At 34.9% G+C, this 10,855-nt stretch overlaps 1 non-coding gene across 1 annotated transcript; it reads left to right on the top strand.

Moving 5' to 3' along the window:
• The first annotated feature begins 10,224 nt into the window (after positions 1-10,224).
• On the top strand, positions 10,225-10,286 carry LOC147917408 (U7 small nuclear RNA). The gene has a single exon (XR_015551790.1). It is a non-coding gene; the product is annotated as a U7 small nuclear RNA (small nuclear RNA).
• The last annotated feature ends 569 nt before the right edge of the window (positions 10,287-10,855 follow it).

Raw genomic sequence — 10,855 nt, 5'->3', positions numbered from 1 at the left:
TCTTCAAGTGGCGACTTCTGTTATTGCTATTGAATTTATTTATCTTTCCATACTACAGTGTATTATGCTTATCAAATCATACTGCAGATTGGATACTTCTAACTCAGTGGTATAACAAATGGCCAGAGGCAGGAGATGGCAAGCAAATAAATCTTGCATTATGAAACATAATAAAAATTGTAGAAAGAGACGGAGATAAAAAATATTCTGGAACTGATGGAATGTATGTAGTTTTTTTCAATGATAATTTCTAAAAAGAGTAAATGATCTTTCCATTTTTCAAAGATCCAATTTCCTTTTATGTAAAAAGACCAGGATGTAGAATCATTGGTGCACATTTTGAATTAGATGAACCTCATTATATGAAATCTAAGAAAACTTTTCTTAATTCAACACAGGTATGAAGGCGTCATTCAAAAAATAACCACCAGTAGAAATTAATAAAAATTAACGAAAAAGGGGTAAAACGGATGCTAAAGAATTGATTCTTAAAAATAATACTTGCATAATATCAATAAATGTATTAATGGGTAAATGAATTATATAGTCATATAATTCAGATCACTCTTTATTGAAAATAGTAGCTGCCAATATATATAGCAGTCACACTGATAAACTCATTTCTACAGAGAATTCTGAGTTAATCCAAGTCTAAAATATTACAAAATCCCAGACCAAAAAGTCAATATAAAGGTAGTCTTCCTATGTGGTGCATTACATGTTGCATAGTAATTATACAAGTTGATGTCACCCATCCTTGCAAAGTGTCCCCACATAATTTGACACTCTTGACCTTTCCTCCTTGAAACTTTCTGGAGCATTGACTCCATGATTTCCTAATTTCAGCATTTATGGGGATTTATTTTTTGGATCAAGCCTGGAAAGGCTTGAATTGTGATTCTGGAGTGTCTTCTGGTCCCTTTATATAATATTCCTAGCTATATTTGTTTGTATCACAGGTGTTCTATATCTGTTTTCCTGATTCATAAATGTCTCTGCCAACCACTATCCTGGCACATTGTATTCAACAAATGGTTCAAGGGAAAAAACAAGACTTCCGGTTACCGGTCCAGCACGTAAGAAGCTTGGAAGTCACCACTCTGTCCTAACAACAAGTAAAAAACTGAGCAAACTGAAAAATCAACAATTCTTCTTAGATCCATAAGAGAAGTGAGGTCACAAGGCAAACCACTGCCCTCCAAATTGAAGAGACCAAGAGAGGAATACAGACTTACTGGATACAACTTACTGGAGAGAATCCATGAGCTGAAATACCTGTGGGAACCAGTGACAGGACTGAAAATTAAAACAATAATGAGACACCACTTCACACCTATTAAAATGGCCAAAATCCAGAACGCTGAAAACTCCAAATGCAGGTAAGGATGTGGAGCAACAGAGACCCTTACTCACTGCTAGTGTCAAAGATAAATACATGCAAACGTTAGTTAATGCAGTGAAAACAGATTTTAGTCAGTGATTATTGAGAGCGTGAGAAAGGTCTGAGCACCATTCCAATTGGTGCAGAGGTGACTGGGCTTTTTAAAGAGAGAATGAGGGAGGGGGAGAGCAAGGGTTCAGGGAAGAGAGAGAGGTGAAAAATTACAGAGGGTTGGTCAGTGCAAACGCCGGTAGGCCAGCTGCATTTGTTAACTAGCATTTATTGAAGTTAAGATGCTGTCCTTTCCCGGAGACTGGGAGACAGAGGTATCCTTCTTGATGATTACATTTCAAAGGAATGGCCCTCAGGACCTTGAGAAAGACACTTCTGATTTGTAGGAGATATATTCACAATTGTAAGGCCTTTCAGTAAATGCTATAAGAAAGGGTGGTCAGAGGCCTAACATCAGGAATTGACTAAAACAAACAGTAAATCCTCCTGGCAGTGTTGAACTTTCTCAGACAGGCATTTTAATGGGGTCTGGGGTCATCCTGGGAGCACAGCCTTATGCTGCTAGAAGCCATGCTCGAGTTTAATCAAGTGTCTTAGTGCAGAGGCGTGGACGGATTTGTGATGTGCTGACGGTTCTGCAGTTTTCACTGGTGGGAATACAAAATGGTACATTTGAAAGGCAGTCTGACAGTTTCTTACAGAACTAAACATACTCTTACCATACAATCCAGCAATCACCTCCTTGGTATTTACCTAAAGGAGTTAGAAAACTTAAGTCCACACAAAAATCTGCACACGGATGTTTATAGCAGCTTAATTCATTTATTTAAAATTCTTAATTCCAGAACTTGGATGCAACCAAGATGTTCTTCAGTAGGCAAAAAGATGAACAAATGTGGTATATGCAGACAATGGAATATTATTCATTTTCTAAAGAGATATGAGCTATCAAGCCACAAAAAGACATGGAGGAAACTTAAGTGCACATTACTCAGTGAAAAAAGCCAGTCTTTTTTTCTTTTTTTTTTTTTTTTTGGAGGAAGATCAGCCCTGAGCTAACATCCAACGCCAATCCTCCTCTTTTTATTTTTGCTGAGGAAGGTTGGCCCCAGGCTAACATCCGTGCCCATCTTCCTCCACTTTATAGGGGACGGCGCCACAGCATGGCTTGATAAATGGTGTGCCGGTGCGTGCCCATGATCTGAACCTGCGAACCCAGGGCCACCAAAGTAGAACATGCCCACTTAACTGCTTGCGCCACCAGGCCGGCCTCAAGAAGCCAGTCTTAAAATACTACATACTGTATGATTCCAACTATACAAGATGTCAATCTAGGAAAAGCAAACTATGGAGATAGTAAAAACATCAGGGAGGGATGAATAGTCAAAACACAGAAGATTTTTAGGGCAGTGAAAACTACTCTGTTTCATACTATAATGGTGGCTACATGTCATTATACAATTGTCTAAACCTATAGAATGTTCAACATCAAGAGTAAACCCTAAGGTAAACTATGGACTTTGGGTGATGATGTGTCAATGCAGGTTCATCAGTTATAACAAATGTACTAATTTGGTGGAGGACATTGATAATGGGGGAGGGTATGGATGTGTGGGGGCAGGTGGAATGTGGGAAATCTCTGTACCTTCCTCTCAATTTTACTGTGAACTGCCTAAAAAAAAATTCTATTTAAAAAATGTGATGAAATCATGCTGAGTGATGCACAAACTGAACATCAAAAGCTTTCAGAAACACCACCCGCAAAGAGAATCAGCAACCGTGAAGATCTGGACGATACTTGATGCTTTTTCCTGTAGCACCAAAAGGAGTGACTGAGAATAACAATGTCCCACTGAATTAGGAAAAGACCATTGAACTGTAGCCACGGTAACAAGCACTTACCAGGACAGTTTAAAACTGTTCAATCAATCAGTGACAACTTTACTCAGTGAATATGCTTTCATGAAACAATAAATCAGTTTCAGCCTCTACCTTCTGAAAGTCAGTCAATTAGGGATGAAATTACTTTAATAAACATACCTTCATGTGTCAATCAATAAACAATACTCTCATCAGAAAAGAATACACTTTTATATATGGTGAAAACCTCTGATGCCCCAGAAATCCGCCAATCCTTGAACTTCATGCTGCTGAAAAGCCAATATCTGATCATCATGCTATTCTGCTCAAAGAGACCACGTCTAACCAGCACATTGCCCTTTTACTATAGTAAACAGTAATTTCAGCTTTGTCTTTGTAATTCAGTTATTCAATGGTGATGTCATCATCCATTGGCATTTTATTCCATTTAAATTTTTAGCATCTTTTAAAACTTAGTTTACTTATGTATTAGAATGTTGAGACCACCTCTAAGTATCTGAAATAAGAAGACATACTGAACCTATTACTTATAAAAAAATCTACTTGCTGAGTCAATGCTGACATTACATAGGACCTCGGTAAGTAAGGATCTCAGTCATTGGCAGATGTTCAGAATTTTAAGAGTTTTGATATCACATATAGAAATGTAGATACTCAGGTGAGACTGTTGTTGATTGTGTGGCACTAAGAAACATTAGAGTTCATTTTAGATTTGCTGAAAATTTGAAAATCCTGAAGAAATTGGTTGATTTAGTAATTGACTATAAATTATACAAAATAACACAAAAGAGATCTGAAAAATCCAGAGATAATTCCCATAGAAGAAATGGAAAAATAATTGTCTAAAGTTAGCTTTCAAAATGGCATCGGGCCCAGATCATTTTACAGGTGAATTCTGTCACATATTTAAGATATAGTTTAATTCATGCTATACTAGAAGCAATAAAACTACACTAACATGGAGAATAGAGATGCACGCTTCCTTATATGTTCTATTTAAAAAAAAGTAAGTGAATTTTTTAATCAAAATCAACAAAGATATCTCCAAAAAAGAAACAATAGGTCACTCTTACCTATAAATACCAATGCAAAAATATCAAATAAATTTAATAAAACATACATCAGATCTTTGAAACTGTATTATAAGACCAAATAAGTTTCTTGCTTGGAATAAAATATAGTTCTATACTAGGAAACCTAGCAATATAACTTTCACATTAAGAGATTAAAGGAAAAAAAAACTAACAATTATCTGCATAAATACTGAAATTATATTCGTTAAAATTCAACATCCAGTTTTTATTTATATAGAACTCATAATAAAATTAGAATTATAGGCTATGTCCTTACATTTTAATATGCATATATATGAAACAAAATATAATAGAGTTCCCCTTTCACGCCGGATTTTTAATATTGATTGAATTTACCTATCAACATAAATAGACCAGAGAAAATAATAATTGGTTATGGTAGGCAAAATCATGGCCCCCAGAAATGTCCACGTCCTATTCCCTGGAACGTGTGACTATGTTATGTTACGTTTAAAGGAGAATCATAGTTGCAAATGGAAATAAGGTTGCTATTCCACTGACCTTGGAATAAGGAGATTATTCTGCAATACCTGGATGAGCCCACTGAAATCGAGTCCTTTAAACGTGAAAGCTGGAGGGAGAAGGGTGTGTGTTCAAATCATGCAGCAGGAGAAGTGCTTCCCTGGACTTTGCTGGCTTTGAGAACAGAAGGGGACAACAAACCAAGGAGTTTGGGCAGCTTCTTAAAAGTGGAAAAGACAAGAAAATGGATTTTCTCCTAAGGCCTCCAGAAAGGGATTCACACCTGTCAACGCCTTATTTTACCTCAATGTGAACATTCTGAATGTCTGACCTCCAGAACTGTAAGATAATTAAGTCACTAAAAGATGGAAATTTATTGCAGCAGCAATAGGAAACTAACACAGTGCATAAAAATTCAAGAGGCGGTTGTATATGTTTTGTTATCTAGAGATAGCATTTACTGTGGGTAGAGTTATATAACTGGAAAATCTAAGAGACCATTAGAAATATTACAAAAAATAAAAACTTTTACTAATGAGGCTCGAGATAATTAACTTATAAAAATAAATTGTTTTCCTTTTCAGAAAAAAAAAATAGAACTAAAGATTGCACTTAAAAGAACAACGAAAATAATAAATGCATAAAAATAAATTTTAAAATGTGAAAATTTATGTAAAAACTTTAAAGACTGACATATTCTTAACAAAGCCTTGAAGAGATGAAAATACAGATATTCAAAATTCAATTCAGGGATAGAAGTTTACTATGTTAATCTATATATGATCCTGATTCCAATAAAAAATGCAAAGCTATTTTTGTAAATAATCGAGCTGGGTGGAAAATATATACGTAAGATTTAACAAGAAATTCTCAAAAAAGAAGAACGAGGGGACTCTAGCTTTTTCAGATGTTAGAAATCCATCATAATTTACACAACATGGAGCTGTTGACATAAAAGGAGAGAGAAATCAACATTATAGAATGGAAACTAAGAATAGACTCAGATATGGGAAGTAATACACAATAAATCTTTACAATTACACATAACTTGACATAATTGAAAAGAATATAACGGATCGTCTTTTCATAATCTTATCTTACAATCAATCTTGTTCAAGCCACAACTCAATATGAGTAATAAAGAGTTATACTGATTTTAGCAATTTATGACAATCTGTTTTATGAAAGATAGTAACTTTCAAATGATTTCAGCAGTCCTAATGCTAAAAATTAAATGTTAACTGGGAAATATTTCTCTAAGCATGCACTAAACCAGAAACTTGTACTGTGCAGAAACATAAGACTTTTTGGTAATTGTCGTTTTCCAGATTAGAGTTCAATGATGGCTATGTAAAATTTCCAAACCGTGTCAATACTAATTAACATTTTAATTGGATAGTGACACATGTTGGGGGTAGAAAATTCCACTTCAAAGACTAATGTGACCAACATTTTTCAAGCTTTTATGCATTATGAATTATATCATTTACATAATTTGAAAGCAACTAAAAAGATAACCCTAAGTACCTTCATCAGGTGTAAAACTCTTGTTCTGTGGTTCCTTGCAGTACCTTTGAGATTAAAAAAATTCATATACTCCAATAAATATTCATCTGAATTGCTCCAAATCTTTCTCATTTCACTTTTATGGACTTGCTTATATGTAATGTCTCTTCCACTGACATCTACAATAATGTCATTCTGTATACAACTGAGGAGACACATTCAAATCAGAACAATTAAATTGCACAGGTAATACATTTAATAGGAGCATAATAGTTATTAGTAAATTATTCAGCAAAACTTGTTCTTCCCATTAGAACTACATTTAAGCTCTGCAATATAATTCCCATCAGAAAAACATGATGATCTTAATGAGTCAAATCTAAAAGACTCCTATTCTCCTCAGGTGGGCAGGTTAATTTTCTATGCAATTAGTTAATTGTATAAAAAACTTCCGTTATTGCTACCTACTTAAAAAAAGAAATGTTACCCGATTCCTTTGACGTTTAGATATGTTTTTTACTGAAAATGTCACTGTATGTAGCAAATTTGGGGGTTTCCTGCTTTTGAACAATTTTTTAAACATTGGTTAATTTCTTAATTCATAAAGAAGAAATATAAATGTCTCAGGAGACAGGAACCTTCAATCTTCTATCATCTTTGTAGTTCCATATATTAGATCTTATACATCTTCTTAGGTATTATCTGAATATGAAACCATATATTTTACAAAGTGGTATATAATAATTTTATTTCTAAAGTAATTTTCTCTATGATATATTATAAAATTGAAGGGAGAAAGAGTAGAGATTTTTTTTTAAAAAAAAGCTTTCATCTGCAACAAATTAGAAGGCACACCAGGTACCTACTCAGCCTGTAGCTGTAGAGGAATTGATTGGGAAAAGTTAGAACATTAGTGTGTTTTGTTTACCGTTGGCTCTCTTCAGCAAAGTACATATGACTTTGAGTGTTACTTTGTATCAGTTTGAGTCTTTGAGCATTACTTTGCCATCCAAGCTGAATGTTGCAGATGGCCTTCATGTGGCCATCATTAAATTATGAGAGAGACTCATAAATCACCGAAGGGGGGGAAAAACAAGTACGAGAACTATATCTAGGAGAGAACTTACTGGCAGCAAATAAATCAAAAAGTTGCTTGCTAAAATTTGATAGTATTGTACTACAAATGAAACATTACACACACATTGCATGTAGTTTGTACATAGTTCATATCTATACATATATGCATGTACATATATATCCAAAATATGATGTTGAGCTTTAAAATAACCCTTGCCTCAATACTTGAATGTGCATGAATATAGCTGTAACATATGAAGCCCCCAAAAGGGCAGACTCACCTTCTATTTCAAATGAGGTTAACGGTGAAAGAGGAAACTCTGAAAAGACTGAAAGAGTCAAAACAAACAAACAGCAACAACAAAAACAGTGCACATGGCAGCTCCTTGCAGAGAGCATCACCAGGGACTAATTAATGAATATCCTCATCCCAAGATGGGCAACCTCATATTGTCTGTCTAGTGCGACGTCAGAACCTGAAATTACTGTGTCACCCATTCTTCTATTTTCTCCCTGAGAATATTTCTTACAGTTGGGTGTATCTATGTTTCACCACTGCATATTGGGTGTGTGTAGGTCAGACAGCTTGTCTTTTTAGTGCATAGGTCTGAAGAAAACATACCTGATAGAGACAGCAGCACCTCGTCCACTATCCAGGACTTTTGAATTGTGACTGGCTAAAATTTGGGTTGTCTACGATGGGGAGAAAGTGAGTGTGTTCAATGTGTGAGAAAGTGAACCAAAAGATTTGTTATGAAAAAAAAAATGGACTGTGGTAGACATTAATGGTGTTTGCCAATATCCATTTCTCCTTGACTTCTGGATAGGGTAGCCAAAATTAGCAACCTGTTAAATTTGAATTTCAGATAAACAAAGGATACATTTTTGTATAAGTATGTCCCATTTTTATTCTAAAAAATTGTTTTTATGCATGTGAAATTCAAATTTAACTGGACATCCTGTACTTTACCCAGCAACCCTACTTCTGTGACACACGGCAGACTCCACTTCCTAGATTCATTACAATTAGGAAAGGCCATTTGACTAGTTTCACTAATGGGCTTTGAAGAAAGATGACACACGTCCCCTCTAGGTAAAACTAATTAATTTCCAATATGCAACTCTCTTATCATTTTCCAGCTATGGTACCCAAGTAGACTTTAATCTGAGATGTTGGAACAACAAGATGGAAGCATCATGTGTTGCTAAGTCACTGGCCTCTAAATGAGTGAGAAATCAACTTTTGCTGTTTATACAACTGATACCCCGTCATGACTATCACTCAGGTTTTATTTTCTTGCTTTTCTCTACTGCTTCTTTCTTTTACCACAACCTCTTAGTGTTTAATATTGTCTTAACCAAATCCTTCACCTCACTTGCTCTCCAACTACTCTATGTTTTTGGGTTATAACAAAATTGCGTAGAGACTGGAGGACAGAGGAGTATTCTCAAGAATATAAAAAACAAGCCATGATAGCTTGGAGGAAAGTATAAAATTATAGTGAGACTTTGGTTCTAGCAAAATTTGCATGTCTGACCCCTTTCCTTCAGCTCACATAAAGTTCCACTTTTTTTACCCTGTGGGGAAAGCAGCAACAGATATGGAAATGATATGTCTTCTTTTCTAAGAAGATTAGTGGATGAAAAGATGGAGAGATAAAGAGATTATCTCAATAGTTCAAGTTCTACTTCTTCAGAGACAAAATCTCTCTCTTTATCCTGTTCGTGCGAATAGGCTGAAAATATTGGCTAGGGGACCCAAGACACCCGTGTCTACCTGTGAGAAAGGAGTGAAAGCAGCATAGTCGTCCAGCGCTAGGTTTGGGAGGCGAGATTTTAAATGTGTTGAGATGCAGAAATTTCTGAAGAGGCAGAGAAGAAATCACAAGAAGGAAAATAAATGGAGGAGTAAACTAGTAAATTTAATATCATTTTAGGAAGAGAAATTATAGGAAAGTCAAATAGAAGTTCATATTATGAAACTTTTTGTTGTTTTATTTTATTTGAAACTGGGTTGCATTATTGTGGGCCAAGGCTTCATAATTTTAAACGTTGGAAAGTTCCAGAGAGAAGCAACTCCACGTCAGCAATTCCATACAGCAAGAGGAAATTATCTCAAGAACTGACGGAACGCAAGAGAAAGCAGGTGAATTGGCTTCTCTCATACATCAGAAGCAGAGATATGATCAAAACTATCCCCTGGCTTAAGAATGGAAACTGAGAAATGCATCAAACTTTGGTCTTTCTTGTTTTACTAACATAATGAAGAACTATTTGCACAGAGCAAGTCAATTTTGTTTTGACGTGACACTTATATCTCATATTTCAAAAAATCAAATTAATTAAATGTGTTGAACTATACACTGTAATATGTGCTGTCAACAAAATTGACACAACTCATAAAAAACAGACCTGCTTATTTCCCATATTAATATAATTGACATTCATTTGATCCACATATGTAAATATTCACATAAGTTGCTTGAGATCTGCCACTTTTTGGAGTCAAAATTAGAGTCAACTTTTTCATCACTCATTCGTTAAAGTTAAAAATACTGAATAATCAATCAATATGGCATTCCAGAGAAGCAGTTTTATTTTAACATTATCTGTCAAATAGCACATTTGCACCCTGTTACAGCAAAACCTGTTATTAGATAAGAATATGTGTGTACTCACAACTTAGACTATTCAAAAAGAATAGAGTCAAACTCATTTATTCACGTGTATGTGTTTGTGTGTGTGTGTGCGTGCGCGCACGTGAGATTTATGGCGTCTTACTCTGGTTTACCCTGGTTCAAAAAGCCTGTCAAGTGTTACAGCTCTTTTAGAATTTGTCTAGCAGGTTTTCTGGTCCTCAATGGAAGACCCCTGCAAAAAGAAAAAAAGTCTATAAAAAATATTTAGAAACAACAGAAATATTTAACCTTAGCAATGTATTTCTTTTTTTAGTAAAATTATACATACTTAAGGTGTACAACATGACTTGATATACATATACTTAGTGAATGATTACTACAGTCAAGCTAATTAACATATCATCTCATATAATTGACTTTTTTTTTGTTGAGAGCACCTGAAATCTACTCTCTTAGCAAATGTCCGGTATTCAACATAGTATTATTAACTATAGTCAACATACTGTACATTAGATCTCTACACTTATTCATCCGACATAACTACCACTTTGTACCCTTTGACTGACATCCTCTCGCTTCCCTAAGTCCCAGCCCCTGGTAACCACGTTTCTACTTTGGTTCTACATATTTGACATTTTTAGATTCCGTGTATAAATGTGATCAAGCAGTTTTTTTCTTTCTGTGTTTGGCTTACTTCACTTAGCATAATGTCCTCCAGTTTATCTATGTAGTTGCAAATGGCCAGATATCCTTCCTTAAGGCCAAATAATATTCCATAACACATATATACCACAATTTTTTTA

Source organism: Ceratotherium simum, chromosome 3 (assembly GCF_057802395.1).
Source record: "Ceratotherium simum simum isolate JZ-2026a chromosome 3, ASM5780239v1, whole genome shotgun sequence".
NCBI classification, from domain to species: Eukaryota; Metazoa; Chordata; class Mammalia; order Perissodactyla; family Rhinocerotidae; genus Ceratotherium; species Ceratotherium simum.
This window is presented reverse-complemented; position numbering and strand designations above follow the sequence as displayed.